The sequence below is a fragment of the Schistocerca americana genome, chromosome 1 (genome assembly GCF_021461395.2).
Source record: "Schistocerca americana isolate TAMUIC-IGC-003095 chromosome 1, iqSchAmer2.1, whole genome shotgun sequence".
In the NCBI taxonomy this organism is placed as follows: domain Eukaryota; kingdom Metazoa; phylum Arthropoda; class Insecta; order Orthoptera; family Acrididae; genus Schistocerca; species Schistocerca americana.
Window position 1 is genome coordinate 1,240,293,148 of NC_060119.1, and position 18,528 is coordinate 1,240,311,675.

Here is an 18,528-nt window from a genome sequence, read left to right on the forward strand (position 1 = left end):
TCGTGATCTCCTCGGGAGGTATAAGTAGGGGGAAGCAATATATTCGATACCTCATCCAGAAACACACCCTCTCGAAACCTGGCCAGGAAGCTACACCGCGATGCAGAGCGCCTCTCTTGCAGAGTCTGCCACTTGAATTTGCTAAACATCTCCGTAACGCTATCACGCTTACCAAATAACCCTGTGACGAAACGCGCCTCTCTTCTTTGGATCTTCTCGATCTCCTCCGTCAACCCGACCTGGTACGGATCCCACACCGATGAGCAATACTCAAGTATAGGTCGAGCGAGTATTTTGTAAGCCACCTCCTTTGTTGATAGACTACATTTTCTAAGGACTCTCCCAACGAATCTCAACCTGGCACCCGCCTTACCAACAATTAATTTTATATGATCATTCCACTTCAAATCGTTCCGTACGCATACTCCCAGATATTTTACAGAAGTAACTGCTACCAGTGTTTGTTCTGCTATCATATAATCATACAGTAAAGGATCCTTCTTTCTATGTATTCGCAATACATTACATTTGTCTATGTTAAGGGTCAGTTGCCACTCCCTGCACCAAGTGCCTATCCGCTGCAGATCGTCCTGCATTTCGCTGCAATTTTCCAATGCATACCGTACCAGACACAGTCCGTCGCCGTATGTTCACTATCCTCTATCATTACCATACGGTCCCGACTTGGCCCTATTCGATTTTCGTCTGTTTCCAAAACTTAAAGGACACTTTCGAGGACTTCGCTTTGGTAGTGATGAAGCGGTGCAAGCAGCAGTGAGGTTGTAGCTCCGTCAACAAAGTAAAATATTGTGCAGTGACGTATCAACAAACCGATCTCTCGTTGAGAGAAATGTGTTCAAGGAAAGGGTGATTATGTTGAGAAATAAATAAACACGAAGAATAAAGGTACAAATGTTAATAACATTTGTATTATTGAAAAAACTTGAAAAGCTTTCAGCGTTTCTGAGGCTTTAGTTTTCAGCACGCCCTCATAGATCTTGGGACAATTTTTGAAAACAGGCGTTGTACGCACTTTATTGCAAGTATTCCGTCAAGGAAGAAGTGTCAACGCTATTACTAGTGTCCGCTGCAGAGGGTACCCGTGTGTTGTACCTCATACCTCCCGCACCCTGTGAGTCGACTCTTTTTGGCCGAGGCCTGCTTCTTGTACGAGCGGTAGGAGCACTCCGGACCGTGGCGAAGAATTAATGGAGAAGGATGTCCGCCGGGAGTGGAGCGGACGCTTAGCTTCCCAAGGAAAGATGGCTGCCGCCTCTCTCAGAATCCTACCACAGTGCACTCCACGCTGATAGATCCTGATTGATGGAAAGTTCGGACGTTAACCGCCTCAGTGCATTTTACCGTGGACTACGTAACACATTTTATGACTGATGGCAGTTTTGTTTTATTTGTGATCATGATAAGGACATTAGCATGTGGGCTATTACAAACAGTTTTAAAATGTCAAGTTATCTAAAACAATTACTTCGTCAGTAACTCTGGGCAATTCTGAAATATGAATCTACATTTTAAAAACTGTTTAAATAAGCTTTATTTCTATGCCATACCCAGCTTCGGGCCGTTATTCTCATGTCTACGTGGCTAAAATTCCTTGACTACACTGTCAGTTAGCAATACTTTGCACCTCTGCTGGATCAGAATATGTATGAGGTGAAATATACCTGTGTTCACTTTCTGGCATTTAATCGAGCCCCGATCAGTGTGTACCCAAATACACAACTCTAGTGGATACACTTGCCATTTTTGATCTCGTTTCATCCACAGCCATACGTCCAAAGGTTCCTTTGATGTGTGCAATGATAGTGGTGTTTGAATAACATACAGAAACTTTGTGGGAAGTTCATTTATTCTTAATTTCCAGCACAAAGAAAAACATATGGATGTTGTCGTCATATCATTATTAAAAAATAAAGAAAAACAAAAAAACACAAAAAAGTTGTTATATCAACTTAAGTATGTTGTTAAATTAACCTAATTATGTCATGTATTGGAAAATTCGACTCGTTCCACATCATTACGAAATATCGTATTCATGATCCATGGAACTAGTATTAATCTAATCTAATCCAATCTAATCTAATCTTACTGCCAGACTAACCACAAACAGACCTTGCCTGTCACTCATGATGCCCTACCCACCCTTGCTTGTGACAGCATCCTTTGTAATGGTGGGGTGTGATCAAGCAACCGGTCGATAGTACAGAGGTCTTTTAACTTAAATTACCATTATTATAAATACAAATTACGCTCACGACCAATTTTGTGAAAGAATCAGTGCAGGTGGAGGGGTAGGTGAGGACACATCGTTAGTGGTGGGGTTCCCTTGCAGCTGAAATTACAACACAAGGAGCGATTTACTGCCGCAATCTTCTATTTTTTTTTCTTTCTCTTGTTGATGTGCCCAAATTAACTTTTTTTTCCAAAAACAGAGAATCGTTTACGCAATGTCACCTCACTGACATCTACATCTACATCTATACTCCGCGAGCCACCTTACGGTGTGTGGCGGAGGGTACTTATTGCACCACTATCTGATCCCCCCTTCCCTGTTCCATTCACGAATTGTGCGTGGGAAGAACGACTGCTTGTAAGTCTCCGTATTTGCTCTAATTTCTCGGATCTTTTCGTTGTGGTCATTACGCGAGATATATGTGGGCGGTAGTAATATGTTGCCCATCTCTTCCCGGAATGTGCTCTCTCGTAATTTCGATAATAAACCTCTCCGTATTGCGTAACGCCTTTCTTGAAGTGTCCGCCACTGGAGCTTGTTCAGCACCTCCGTAACGCTCTCGCGCTGACTAAATGTCCCCATGACGAATCACGCTGCTTTTCGCTGGATCATGTCTATCTCTTCTATTAATTCAACCTGGTAAGGGTCCCATACTGATGAGCAATACTCAAGAATCGGACGAACAAGCGTTTTGTAAGCTACTTCTTTCGTCGATGAGTCACATTTTCTTAGAATTCTTCCTATGAATCTCAACCTGGCGCCTGCTTTTCCCACTATTTGTTTTATGTGATCATTCCACTTCAGATCGCTCCGGATAGTAACTCCTAAGTATTTTACGGTCGTTACCGCTTCCAATGATTTACCACCTATGGCATAATCGTACTGGAATGGATTTCTGCCCCTATGTATGCGCTTTATATTACATTTATCTACGTTTAGGGAAAGCTGCCAGCTGTCGCACCATGCATTAATCCTCTGCAGGTCCTCCTGGAGTACGTACGAGTCTTCTGATGTTGCTACTTTCTTGTAGACAACCGTGTCATCTGCAAATAGCCTCACGGAGCTACCGATGTTGTCAACTAAGTCATTTATGTATATTGTAAACAATAAAGGTCCTATCACGCTTCCCTGCGGTACTCCCGAAATTACCTCTACATCTGCAGATTTTGAACCGTTAAGAATGACATGTTGTGTTCTTTCTTCTAGGAAATCCTGAATCCAATCACAAACCTGGTCCGATATTCCGTAAGCTCGTATTTTTTTCACTAAACGTAAGTGCGGAACCGTATAAAATGCCTTCCTGAAGTCCAGGAATACGGCATCAATCTGCTCGCCAGTGTCTACGGCACTGTGAATTTCTTGGGCAAATAGGGCGAGCTGAGTTTCACATGATCTCTGTTTGCGGAATCCATGTTGGTTATGATGAAGGAGATTTGTATTATCTAAGAACGTCATAATACGAGAACACAAAACATGTTCCATTATTCTACAACAGATTGACGTAAGCGAAATAGGCCTATAATTATTCGCATCTGATTTATGACCCTTCTTGAAAATGGGAACGACCTGCGCTTTCTTCCAGTCGCTAGGTACTTTACGTTCTTCCAGCGATCTACGATAAATTGCTGATAGAAAGGGGGCAAGTTCTTTAGCATAATCACTGTAGAATCTTAAGGGTATCTCGTCTGGTCCGGATGCTTTTCCGCTACTAAGTGATAGCAGTTGTTTTTCAATTCCGATATCGTTTATTTCAATATTTTCCATTTTGGCGTCCGTAATTGAGCTGAAACTGTGACAGAATCCTCAAATAGGCTACTATAGATCAAACGGCTCAGAATAAATGTCAACAGTTCTCGAAAACTTCATGGTCAAAAAGAAAAAAAAATTAAAATTATGCTTCCCTCATTATGTTGTTACAAACCCACGCCCATTCTCATTTCACCAGCTGTCGACGACTCTTAAAATATGGATATTTTCACATGTGCTGTAAGGTTTGCTTAGGTGATCGGAAGTGAGTGCTCTACACACTATTCGTTTAGGGGATAGATATAAATATCGCCTCAGTTTTAATAAAACATTCGTTAGCTCGATGTTGTACGCAGTAATGTATGGTCTGACATGTAGTACATGAAAATAAATAGTAACCCCAATTTTTCATTGCAAAGTATTAGAACTCCTCACAGTCACACATTCTATATAGAAATATCACAATAACTAAGACCGTAAACTAAATGACAGGTAGTTCGTCATGAAACTGACGAATGGGGCTATGCTACACCTGCGAACCAACTTTTGTACCGAATAGGTTTTTTGTTTGTTTTGAGAAAGCTGCAGTGCAGCCAGGATGCGCACACCTCAATTCCAGTAGTGCAGTAGTGCAGCCAAAGTTGAAAGAGAACGTTTCAATCATAGCAGACAAAGCATACGGTTCAGTAAGCGACATGCAGCTGAGGCGGCCGTCTCTTCAGAAAAGGGGAATAAATTCGCCCAGCGCTGAGAACGAGAATGCGTTTCTTTAATGGGCCAAGTTATCTTACCTGACCTCTGCCTCACAGATTAGCCCATGTTAATCTTTTATATGTTCTTTGAACTTGTTTGGATAGAAGAACCAAGAGAACTAAATAAAAAAAAAAAAGCTACAAAATGCAACTACGAAAACTCAACGAACTTTTCTTGTGATGCATATAAAACATTGAACTGTATGATGGGGCATATGACTGAAGTTGGATTTGGTGAAGGATTAGATTTTTTTTAAGTTTATGAAGAATTTTGGAAGATATTTTAGATGTGGGAAGAACATTGTGACACCTGTCAAGAATCAAAGAGCAATCTACGTGTGGCACATGTTTAATGTCAGGACAATAACACTGTGGCACTTGACGTAAACATGACATTTTTTTTGTATTGCTGGCGTATTTTTTACAGGTACTTCAGACTTGGGACAACACTGTGATACTTGCCAAGTGTTACAGTACACCTACATTATTTAGATTAGCAAAATAATTAAGTTGAGACTCTGCTGCGGCTTACACCATACATGGTACAGAAATTTAACTTTGGACATTCGCCAATGCTGTTCGGGTGCGTGCATGTGTGCTCTGTCAATATTGGATAAATACTTTTGAATATGGCACGAAGAAAGAAACATTCATATTGTTTGGATACTTCTGAGCACAACCAAGGTGGCTGAGATTGACCGTTCCAAATCGGTTGTAGGCTACTGGGATATACAACTGGCTGTTTCGTTTCAAAAATCATCACCATTCCAAAATGTAAGATGTGGATTCTTGTAATGTGAATGACTTCACAGATGAGAGGAGAATGGCTGGTAACATGATGCTGATTACGCACTGATAAGGGGGGGGGGGGGGGGGGCTTGTGATGCCATGGGTGGTAGAGCTATGGAATTTCTCGACCACTTGTAATTTTGAAGCCCAACTAAGTTCAAAGTGTGCTGCACACCCCATAAACGTACTACTAATAAGTACAATCGCTTTTTCTAATCAATTATCCTTGCGCCTTTTGTCTCTTTCTTTCACTAATAATCTGAACTTCCTAGGTCTGTAGCTCGAACCTTCTCGCTGCTTAAATTTTGAATAAATATCATCAGCATTGGCCGCAAAGACTTCTGGGATAGGAAGTCACCCTCGTTCTGCCAACGGCTTTGTAAAAGAAGGCTGATGATTGGACTGAGGTCCAGGGCGCTCTCTTGCTCTTGGGGTGGAAGGAGGGGGATGCCCCTGAAGGCCGAAATCTCAGCAATGATGAAAGACACGAGGATGTAGAAGGCAATGGAAACCACTGCATTAAAGACACATATGTGTGTACACATGACATGTGATCTGTAATTCAGAAAGTGACATGACGAAATGTCTATTGGCAAAAGATTTCGGACTGGGCCCCCATTCGTATTACTGCGAGGCGACTGCCAAAGGGGAGGTGACCATGAGAGAAAGATAAAACAACGTTCTATGAATAGGGGCATGGAATGTCAGAAGTTTTAACATCGTAAGGAAGCTAGAAAAATCTGGAAAGTGGAATGGTAAGGCTCAATCTAGATACAGTGTGCGTCAGTGAAGTGAAATGGAAAGAAGAAAAGGATATCTAGTTAGACGAGTATCGGATAATATCAACAGCAACAGAAAATGGTATAAGGGGCGCAGCTTTCATTGTGAACAAGAATGCAGGGCAGTGACTGAGTTACTCTGAACCGCTTAGTGACAGGTTTGCTCTCATCAGAATTGAATGAAAATGAAAACCGACAGCAAAAATTCAGGTATACATGCCAACATAACAAAAAGAATTTGAAGAGATAGAGAAGGAATATGAGAATATGGAACGGATAATTCAGTACGTAAAACGGAGATGAAAATCTAATAGCCATGACGGATTGGGATGCAGTTGTATGTGAAGGAGTAAAAACAAGGGTTATGGAAGATTATGGTCTTGGTAATATGTATGTGAGAGGAGAAGGACTAATGGGGTCCTGCAATTAATTTGAGTTAGTAACAGCGAATACTCTCTTCAAGAATGACATGGGGAGGAGGTGTACTTGGAAAAGGTTAGGAGATACAGCTAGATTCCAGTTAGATTACATCATGGTCAGGCAGAGATCCCGAAAACATATTTGGGATTGTAAGACATATCCAGGAGCCGATATAGATTTAGATCACAATTTAGTAATAACAGAGAGGAAGCTGAGGCTTAAAAGGCTAGGGAGAAAGAATCAATGCTCAATGAAGGCATAGCCTTCCTTGAAGCTCTATGAGGCTATAACGAGTAGTTCAGCAGGCAGTTTAGCTGAAGGCGAATAGACATCTCTAAAAAGGACCATCACGGCTGTTTGAAAAGGAAACATAGGTACAAGGAAGGTAACTGCAAAGAAACCGTAAGTAACAGCAGAAATAATTCGGTTGATCGATGAGAGAATGAAGTACAAATACGTTCCAGGAATTCAGGAATACCGAAATACAATGCACTTAGGAATGGAATAAATGAGAAGTGCAGGGAAGCTGAAGCGAAATGACAACATGAAAAATGTGAAGCAATCGAAAAAGAAACGATTTTCGAAAGGACTGACTTAGCACAAAGAAAAGTAATAACAGCCTTTAGCGAAATCAAAAACAAGCGTGGTAACATTAAGAGTGCAATGGGATAGGTGGAAAGAGTTCATCGAAGGTCTCCATAAGGGGTAGAATTTGTCTGAAGACGTGACTGAGAAAGAAACAGTGGCCGACAGCGAAGAGCTAGTGCATCCAGTATTAGAATTAGAATTTAAAGGGGCTTTGGTCAACTTAACACAAATAAGGCAAAAGGGTTAGATCACATTTCATCGGAATTTCTAAAAATTTTGTGGGCGGAGGAGTGGCAACAGAGCGACAACACACGTTGTTAGGTAGAATGTATGAGACTGTCTATAGACCATCACTCTTTAGGAAATACATCATCTGCTCATATCCGAAATAGAAAAAGATGGAAAATATGAGAATTACCGCACAATCACCTTAACAACTGGATGCAGGCTGCTGACAAGAATGATATACAGAAGAATGGAAAGGACATTTGACGATCTGTTATATAACGATCAGTTTGACATTATGAAAGACAACAGCGTCAAAGATGCGGTTCTGGCATTGCATTTGGTAAATGGAAGCAAGGCTATTGAAAAATCAAGACCTGTTCATGGGATTTGTCAACGTGGAAAAAGGGTTCAACAGCTAAAAATGGAGAAAGATGTACGAAATTCTTAGGAAAATGTAAGCTATAGTGAAAGATGAATAATATACAATATATACCAAGAGAGAACAATATGAGTGGAAGACTAAGAAGGAAGTTTTCATATTAAAAAGGGTGTAAGATAGGATTGTAATATTGCGCCTTTCTGTTCGATCTATACGTCGAAAATGCAATGACGGAAGTAGAAGAAATGTTCAAGAGATAAATTAAAATTCAGGGCGAAAATATATCAATGATAAGACTCGGTGTTGACATTGCTATCCTCAGTGAAACTGAAGAAGAATTACAGGATTTGTTGGATGGAGCGAACAGTCTAATGAGTACAGAAGATGGACTGAGAGTAAAAAGACGAAAGTAATGAGAAGTGTTAGAAATGAAACAGCGAGAAATTTAACATTATAATTGCACCATGTCAGACGAGCAAGGACGTAAAAAGCAGACTAGCACTGGCAAAACGTATACCCCTGACAAAGAGACGTCTGCATATATCAAACATAGGCCTCAATGTGAAGAAGAAATTTCTGGGAATGTACGTTTGGAGCACAGCATTGTGCGATAGTGAAGTGAGAACTGCGAGGAAAGCGGAACAAAAGAGAATCGAAGCTCTTTTGACATGTGGTGCTACAGACAAAGACTGAAAATTAGGTGGACTGATAACGTAAGAAAAGAGAAGATTCGAAGCAGAATCGCCGAGGAAAGGAATTTATGGAAAACACTGACAAAAAGAAGGGCATGACGATAGGAAATCTATCAAGACATCACGGTATAACTTCCATGGAACCAGTGTGTACTATAGAGAGTAAAAACAGTAGATGAATACAGAAATTGGAAAACATATATATATATATATATATATATATAATCACTGACAGACACTGTATCTAAAGTTAAATTCAGGGGAGAAATCTCTGAACCTTTTCTCATAAAAACTGGAGTACGTCAAGGTGACGGGCTATCTCCACTTCTGTTTAATATAGTCCTGGATAAAGTCATTAAGGAATGGGAAAAAGAATTAAAAAATCAATCCTACTGGAAACCAATCCATCTTGGTAGAACCAAAGACAACGTGGAGATATCTTGTTTAGCATTCGCGGACGACTTGGCCATACTTGCAGATGATGAAGAAATCGCCACCAAACAAATAGAGATCCTTAAGGAATGCGTGGATAAAGTAGGTTTACAAATTTCGTTTCAAAAGACAGAATTTTTTCTGTACGAAATTCCATATACACAGTTTGAACACAAAATATGGAAAAATAAATAGAGTAAAACATTTTAAATACCTAGGTGAAATTTTGGAGCCAACCGGAGGAGAGAAAGTTGCACAGAAGATCAGACAACAGAAAATGAAGAGAGCATATGGTATGACACATGAAATATACAATAAAAAATGCATCTCCTCGAACACAAAAATCAGACACTACTGCGCAGTAATTAAGCCAGCAGCACTATATGCTAGTGAAACGCTCACACTCCACACAAAATGTGATTTAGAAAAAATACTAAAAGAAGAACGCAAAATTATGAGAAAGATTTTAGGTCCAAAATTAACAGAAGAAGGATACCGGATACAATCAAGAAGAACCACAGAAACTATATCAAACCTGGCAGCAGACATAAGAAGGCGAAGATTAAAATTTTATGGACATGTCACTAGACTTCCCCCCACACGACTCACCAACAGAATTCTCACTTACATAGAAAAAGTCAAATCAACAACACCATGGATTAGCCAAGTAAAATTAGATTTACAAAAAGCAAATATTGAACTTAAAGATGTCAAAGATAGAAAAACTTTTAGAAATAAAGTGGAAAAGTGGATTGTATTGTCGGAGAAGGAAGCACTAAAGAGACCAGGAACAAAATGGACAGAAGAAAGAAAAAGAAAACATGGAGAACGAATGAAAGAAGTATGGAAGAAACGACGTCAGAAAGCTTTGCGTGATCCTTCTGGGTCCATTCGCGATAAGTAAGTAAGTAAGTATATATATATATATATATGGGTGGGTTATAATCTTGTCACACAACAACGCTTTGTCAAGCAATTACTTTGCAGTCACTGACGGTGGCAATAATTTTAAAACAGACAAGTATTGACGTGACAGTTTGCCTATACCGCCAAAACCTGTATTCCGGCGACCACCTTACCCGCCTTTACTTCAGATAATAAACTGAGGGCTCATAACAAACAAATTTACGTAGTTCACCAATTAATAATTGCGTCAATGCATACGCAATCTGAGGTGACGTCATGGATCTCTATCCCAAACCCCAAACATACTGGTAATGCCACAGAAGGTATGCCAGTTGAGGAGCCCTACGATGTCGTTTCAGTAGGGCTGGATCGTCTGTGCTGTGTCAGCAATGCCGAACGCTGTCAAGAACAACCTCTTTGGCACTGTTGTCGTTCACAATGTCAAACTGATCGCTGCTTACTGCACTGCAAACTGTCGTTTTGGACCGCAGAACGTAAGGGAATCAGCACTACAGGGGGAGGTTTGGTTTCTGTCGACGCCATTTATGCTTTTTATATCTATTCTGAGCAATGGTGTGTCCGAAATGTTTTCTTCCGACACCCATAAGAAAGCAGTGATTTCGACGTTGGGCGTCACGGTTCTACCATTCATTGCACAGATTACCAAAGAAGGGGTGAAATATGACACGTCCATGATCGTGTTGTGCAGAATTGTAGTAAAATTTTTTGCCAATGACACATCATTGATCTACCTCAAACCTCACATAGATTTCTGAGCTGCGGCTATTTCTTTCGTCTTTTTTTCCTATTACAAGCGGCGTCGAGTCAGAGGATATTATCGCAGGTAGTGACTCTTTATCACAGTTACAGAAGAAGGTTGTAGGCAACTTTGAGCCTAATTTGAATGGAACGCATTGGGAGACAATTTTACAGGGTTCAGAAAAAGTAATACTTTTTCGCGTAGTATTGTAACGTTCCCTGGCAAACTCACGCTATTAATGAACAAGAGTTTATTTGTACCATATACGTCGCTCTGAGCAAGTTGTATATACCGTAATTATTGAACAAAAAATATTATTGAATTTTGTGTAAAAGACATTTGTTATTATCGTAATATTTTTTGTAGTAATATTCTCTCTGTATTTAGGATAGTAATTTTTCTATATTCATTATGTGATTGCGAAATGTGTCGGTATCTGCGATAACAGAGATGTGAAATTTAGCCAGAGGAGAATAATATTGTCAAATTACAAAGAAATGTTAATAGTCAGCAGTAGTATAAAAGAACCATGTACAGCGTATTCTTTGGTCTTCTCTGTGTAGAGCTGAATGCGAGAGGAAGCTGTGTTGAAGCGATTTATGAATGTGTAGACTTCTTTTGTCTCTGTCTAGATTTAGCCGCTATTAGAGCAGAAGTTACAAATTAATGTGAGTTGAATTATTGTTTGATCTAAATATATTAGAATTTATCAAATGTGTGTGTTATTAATGTAAATTAGCTTGCCCATGTCAACTATAAAATTTCTTTAAAGAATTTTCAGCATTTTTAGCGGTGTTGCTGGGCTGTGCCGCGACCGATCGATTTGCAGTGGCGGCACATTTAAAAAATTGTTCCGCTAAAGGAAAAATCAACCAAACCCGTAAATCGGGAACAGATAGATAAAAATTAACAGTGAATTAAGAAATTGTTCTTCTTTTACAGTGATCCTGAGACTGATGTATTTCAAACTAATTATATGTTTGTGCATTCGTAGGCGGATAGTTAATGTTAGTTAACATTGAAATTTAACAATTTTGGTTCTTTCAAATAACTTAAATGTATAGCGAAGTAGGTTTGATCGGTGATAATTAAATGTCGGCTTGGCAATAATTAACCATTTTCTGCTAATAGAGATAATCTTGTGTTCCATAGCTAACGCCGGGATAGAATTCAGTAAATATTTGAAAAAAAAAACCACTGCATTTAGAAAATGTGTGCCAAGGCCGAATTATGTAAAGGATTTAATTCTCAACTAAATATTCTTAATCAGTTAATATGAGTTCACGTAATTCTTAAATGTACGTAATTCTTTTGAAATAGTGAATTTTTTTATTACCACACGTAAATAAGAGAGAGGTTCTACAACAAAGTTCGTACTTACAGAAGACAGTTAAAGAAAGGCAAATTAAGTAACTGAAAGCAATAATAATTATTATACTAACTTTAACGAAAACAATAGCAATTTCGTTAAAGTATGTAATTGTGTCTCAGAGATGGCTCCTTGTGGAAGGCGTTTTCTGCCGAAGATGGATGCAGGAGCAGGAGGAGTTCGTTGATATGGGTACTTCATTTTACTCTTTGCTTACAACCATTGGATTTGAAGCTTCTGAAGTTGATGACGAGCGAAGCTAGTACATGTCATTGAGACACCGACGTGCTGTAGCGGGGTGATAGCACTGGCCATGCGCTTCCACTGTGGCTTTGGCGTCTAGGGAACGTTCCAATTTCCTAGTCCAGAGTGCACAATTTCGGGGTACCTGCTTCGTTGTGAACAACTCAGGCTGCACCATGAATAGCAGTGCAGGGGAAGTCCTCTGCTCATATCTTGGCATGGGTGGGGATAGCTGGGCCACTCGCGTCGTATTTCTGTGAAGGTGGTGGAGTGATGAGCTGCCTATTCATCTAGATGCACAGGTGGCGGAGAAATTCACCAATATGGCGTCGAGAAACACAGGCTGCATGATCAGGTATGACTCTGAAGCGTCGCCCATAGAAAGAAGAGCGGATGTAAGATGGTTCAAATGGCTCTGAGCACTATGGCACTCAACTGCTGAGGTCATAAGTCCCCCTAGAACTAAGAACTACTTAAACCTAACTAACCTAACGACAACACACACATCCATGCCCGAGGCAAGATTCGAACCTGCGACCGTAGCGGTCGCGCGGTTCCAGACTGTAGCGCCAGAACCGCTCGGCCACCAGCGGCCGGCGGAAGTAAGATATTGACGTATTAGCGCTAGTAGCAGTTCCTTGTCCGTAGTCGAATAATTTTTTTCTGCCTTCTTATTTTTTTACGCATACGCTATTTGATGCGCAACAAATTGGTTTTGGTAATACGGAAAAGCACAGACTGGGTTGGAGATAAATAAATTTCTAGTTTTGGAAATGCTGTTGCACAAACTTCTCTCCTTTTTCCAATAACTGTGTGAGAGATCTCGCAATTTCAGAGAATTTTGGAAATTCTTTTTTTGGAACAAAACTAGAATTTGTAACAAAAATTAACTGAGGCTTAGGCAGATAGGAAACTGATGGAAGCAGAGTCGTGGCTGTCAGCAGATCAGCTTCTATATCAAATTAAATAAATTTTACAGTACATTTCAGTATCATAGCCCACAAGTTGACTTTAAGGAAATATGTATGCAGTTTAGGCAGCTGCTTCTGGCCTAGGAATCATCTTTGCAGCATAATGGTTTCCCAGCAATAAAGAAAAGATTAAATGGTGTTCCGTACAGCTCCAAGTCATGTTCGGGGTGATGCACAACCAAGAAATCTAAACCGAGAATGATTTTGTAGGCACTGCCAACAATAGGGAGAAATTATGTCTTTACGCAGAAGCAACCTCCCTCCATTCGGAATCCTCATGCCGTCGAACCAAGAGTATCATCATGACCCCCACGTAAATCATTTAATCAGCAGCATAACAGATCTACTTCTACTTGATCAAGTGTATTCGTACTTTGCACAGATATTCAGAACCTGAATCTAATAACAATTTATGCAACATTCCTTTCACAAAACTAGTCAGAAAAACTCTGCCAATCATGCTGCACAGAACTGACCTGTGACAACTTTCACTTGAAGGACTGTAAAATCGACAAACTGCCCACACCCCATTTAATGACGGAGTGCATGGCGCACACTCTGATCATCTTCAAAGTCTCTACAATTTTTTTTTCTTTTTTCGTACAGTTGCGTTTGGGATGTTCAAAACGTTTACTAGTCCAACGATGCTGTTACCTGAAAGTACATTTTATATGACCTGTACAAACACATCTAAGACGAATAGAATTGGTTCCATTCCATACTCATCCACTGGTACAGCAACAGAATATGAAATTCTTTAAATAAGACAGTCTCGGTTGCAAAATCCTTTTTCACTTACAGGAATTCACGCGTTTCACATTTCGGGGCATCATCAGATTGGTTCGTTATAAAATTTTATCCTATTACCATATGTGGGCATTAATAGACAAATGGATGTTGGTTTTTCACATTAATTTTTGCACGAATCTGATGACGCCCCAAAAGGGTAAAACGCATCACTTCCTGTAAAGAAAGTAGATTTTCCTACCGACACCGTCTTATTTCAAGACACATCTAAAACATTTCATATCTATATTGAGTATTGATTCCTTTTCCTGTGGTTTAGCGACCTCATCAATTTCTGTTGTGCTGTTGGTGTTTCCAGTGCTACATTAAGAGTTCTTGGAAAGTACGTATAGAGCTAAACGACATTCGTGACAGTAAACCCCTAAAAACGCATCAAGAGTTCTATGTTCAGCTTTCTGTAATATGGCCTTATTTGCGTTACCATCCTCAGTGTGCTCATATGAACTGACACGAATTCTGAGTATGATATCTACAAAACTTTCTACTAATTCCACAAGTTATGGCATATTCTGTCAAGCCGGGCTTGGCAACACGAGAACAGTGACTTCTGCTGGTGTGCTGAGTACGAAGGTCAACGACTGACAGCAATCAGCGTCCATTCCTTGGTGTGCCGTTATTGGCTCAAAGCCCTGAAACCATTCATCCCAGCCGCGCGGGATTAGCCGAGCGATCTATGGCGCTGCAGTGATGGACTGTGCGGCTGGTCCCGGCGGACGTTCGAGTCCTCCCTCGGGTATGAGTGTGTGTGTTTGTCCTTAGGATAATTTAGGTTACGTAGTGTGTAAGCTTAGGGACTAATGACCTTAGCAGTTAAGTCCCATAAGATTTCACACAAACACACACACACATACACACACACACACACACACACACACACACACACACACACACACACACACACCGTTCATCCCATCACACACTCAATCCTTGCTGCCTCTTCTAAATACTGCATCTTTGATTGTCATTATTGTGCGGCTATAACTGCCTTACACCAGACACGCAACAACAGGGATATGCTGTTTTTTCGCCGTTCACAGTGCAAGGACAGTTGTAACAGACTGCATGTTGGACAGCTGGCAACTAAGCAGGCCCGGTCAGATACCAAGAAACTTGTGCATAGTAATTTTAACTGCACTGTAGTTGCAGTAAACATCTGCATTTCATTGGGCAATCTACTCTGTCATTCGCATGGCACTAAGAACACTAACGTATTCGTTTGTTTCTATGATTTCAAGAGCGCTCACAAATTCTAACTCTCTAATTATCGGTCGCTTTTGTTAATAACAGTATTATTCCATGGTGGACATGGAAAAAGTTGGCTGGCGGTCCCAAAGAATTGATCAAATTCAAATGTTCAAATGTGTGTGAAATCTTATGGGACTTAACTGCTAAGGTCATCAGTCCCTAAGCTTACACACTACGTAACCTAAATTATCCTAAGGACAAACACACACACTCATGCCCGAGGGAGGACTCGAACCTCCGCGGGGACCAGCCGCACAGTCCAATGACTGTAGCGCCCAAGACCGCTCGGCTAATCCCGCGCGGCAAGTTACTGATCACTACATTTCCGGATCATTTGAACACGTTGTGTTGACTGTAGTCTGTTTCATGTAGATGCCATCCTTAATCATCTATCAGTTGCAACGCTATATTTGTGTTGTAAACTATCACTGGTTTTTCTATGTACGCGAATGAATTTAATTAATAATAGTATTTGCAGTTATATTTAAATGCACTGCTCAGTAAGAGGCACCATCACAAAAAATTTTAATTTATGTGAATGCCAGTATTTTCTTCTCACTGTATGACATTACAGGGGACTTACCTGATTTAATGTTTCTTGTTAGAAAGAAGTATATCATTTGAAGATAACTGTCTGTAATGCACATTCAGGAATCAATTTGCATCGCAAACTGGTATGAATCGCTCATGCTCGTGAGTTGTCATTACTGGGAGATAAACAGTAAAAAAATTCCCACTCTCACATATCATGTTCTGCCTCAGCGGCAGCGCTACTCCTACATTTGCCCCTGAGGTAAATGGCCAACTTTGTTCATGGCTGAATTCACCAGCGTCAATCATAATCAAGCACATCTTTTTTTAAAGTATTAATGTCTTTATAAGTACTTTCATTTGTCACTAAGCTGCAAGCCGCTTTCTTAGAAGCTATTAACGTAAGTTAAATTTTTGGATTTGGTTGTTAGTTGTCATTCCGTGTGGGGTTTATACTATTCCATGGGGCACCTCCTCAGGTGGTGGATAGGGGAATACTCACCAGATATGGTGGGTATCGGGAAAATAAATATCGGGGGTGGACCAAAACCAGCGGCTGCTGCCATGTGAGATTGGCTTATCAAATGCTTAAGGAAGAAAACCTTGAGAATAAATTTACTGGTCCTCCAAGTTGGGCGTTGTGTAGTGGGCCACCTCCTCTTTCAAGTGAAAAAATAAAATGCTAAAAAACCTAATAATATGCCCCGGAAAATCAGGAATCTTGGAAGTCGAACTGGCGAAGAAAAAAGGGAGATGACACTTTGATACTATAATGTGCAAAAATCTCCACAAAACTGAATATATTACCAACAGAACTTGACAGTTTCAAAATGGATGTTGTCGTGCTCTCTGAGACCAACAGGAAAGGCAAAAGACAAGAAGAACTTGGCAATTATGTACACATTTGGAGTGGGGTGTTCATAGCGGTAAGAGCCAAAGCAGGAGGCTCCATTATACACTATTGGCCATTAAAATTGCTACACCACGAAGATGACGTGCTACAGACGCGAAATTTAACCGACAGGAAGAAGATGCTGTGATATGCAAATGATTAGCTTTTCAGAGCAATTACACAGGGTTGGTGCCTGTGGCGACACCTACAACTTGCTGACATGTGGAAAGTTTCCAACCGATTTCTCATACACGAACAGCAGTTGACCGGCGTTGCCTGGTGAAATGTTGTTGTGATGCCTCGTGTAAGGAGGAGAAACACGTACCATCACGTTTCCGACTTTGATAAAGGTCGCATAGTAGCCTATCGCGATTGCGATTTATCGTATCGCGACATTGTTGCTCGCGTTGGTCGAGATCCAATGACTCTCAGCATAATATGGAATTGGTGGGTTCAGGAGGGTAATACGGAACGCCGTGTTCGATCCCAACGGCCTCGTATCACTAGCAGTCGAGATGACAGGCATCTTATCCGGATGGCTGTAACGGATCGTGCAGCCACTTCTCGATCCCTGAGTCAACAGATGGGGACGTTTGCAAGACAATAAACATCTGTGCGAACAGTTCGACGACGTTTGCGGCAGCATGGACTATCAGCTCGGAGACCATGGCTGCGGTTACCCTTGACGCTGCATCACAGACAGAAGCGCCTGCGAAGGTGTACTCAACGACGTACTTGGGTGCACGAATGGCAAAACGTCATTTTTTCGGATGAATCCAGGTTCTATTTACGGCATCATGATGGGCGCATCCGTTTTAGGCGACATCGCGGTGAACGCACATTGGAAGCGTGTATTTGTCATCGCCATACTGGCGTATCACCCGGCGTGATGGTATGGGGTGCCATTGGTTACAAGTCTCGGTCGCCTCTTGTTCGCATTGGCGGCACTTTGAACAGTGGACGTTACATTTCAGATATGTTACGACCCGTGGCTCTACCCTTCATTCGATCCCTGCGAAACCCTACATTTCAGCAGGATAATGCACGACCGCATGCTGCAGGTCCTGTACGGGATACAGAAAATGTTCGACTGCTGCGCTGGCCAGCACATTCTCCAGGTCTCTCACCAATTGAAAACGTCTGGTCAATGGTGGCCGAGCAACTGGCTCGTCACAATTTGCCAGTCACTACTCTTAATGAACTGTGGTATCGTGTTGAAGCTGCATGGTCAGCTGTACCTGTACACGCCATCCAAGCTCTGTTTGACTCAATGACCAGGCGTATCAAGATCGTTATTATGGCCAGAGATGGTTGTTCTGGGTACTGATTTCTCAGGATCTATGCACCCAAACTGCGTGAAAATGTAATCACACGTCAGTTCTAGTATAATATATTTGTCCAATGGATACCCCTTTAACATATGCATTTGTTCTTGGTGTAACAATTTTAATGGCCAGTAGTGTAGTAAAGACAACATGGAAAAAGAGAAACAAAAATTGGAGGTTAATGAACGTATTATTGTGGCAAAAATGACTCTTTACACAGAGAAGTTGTAATTTTTGGTGTATATGCAACCACGAATGATGCGAGAGACCTGGAGGAAAATAATTTCTGGACAGTCGTTAGGGAGACAGTAGAAAAAATCCCAAGGGCGAAGTAACTGGTTATCATGGGGGATATGAACGGAAGACTAGGAACTGGTGAATCATGTCCGATAGTTGGAAAACTTGAAGAGACAGAATATAATG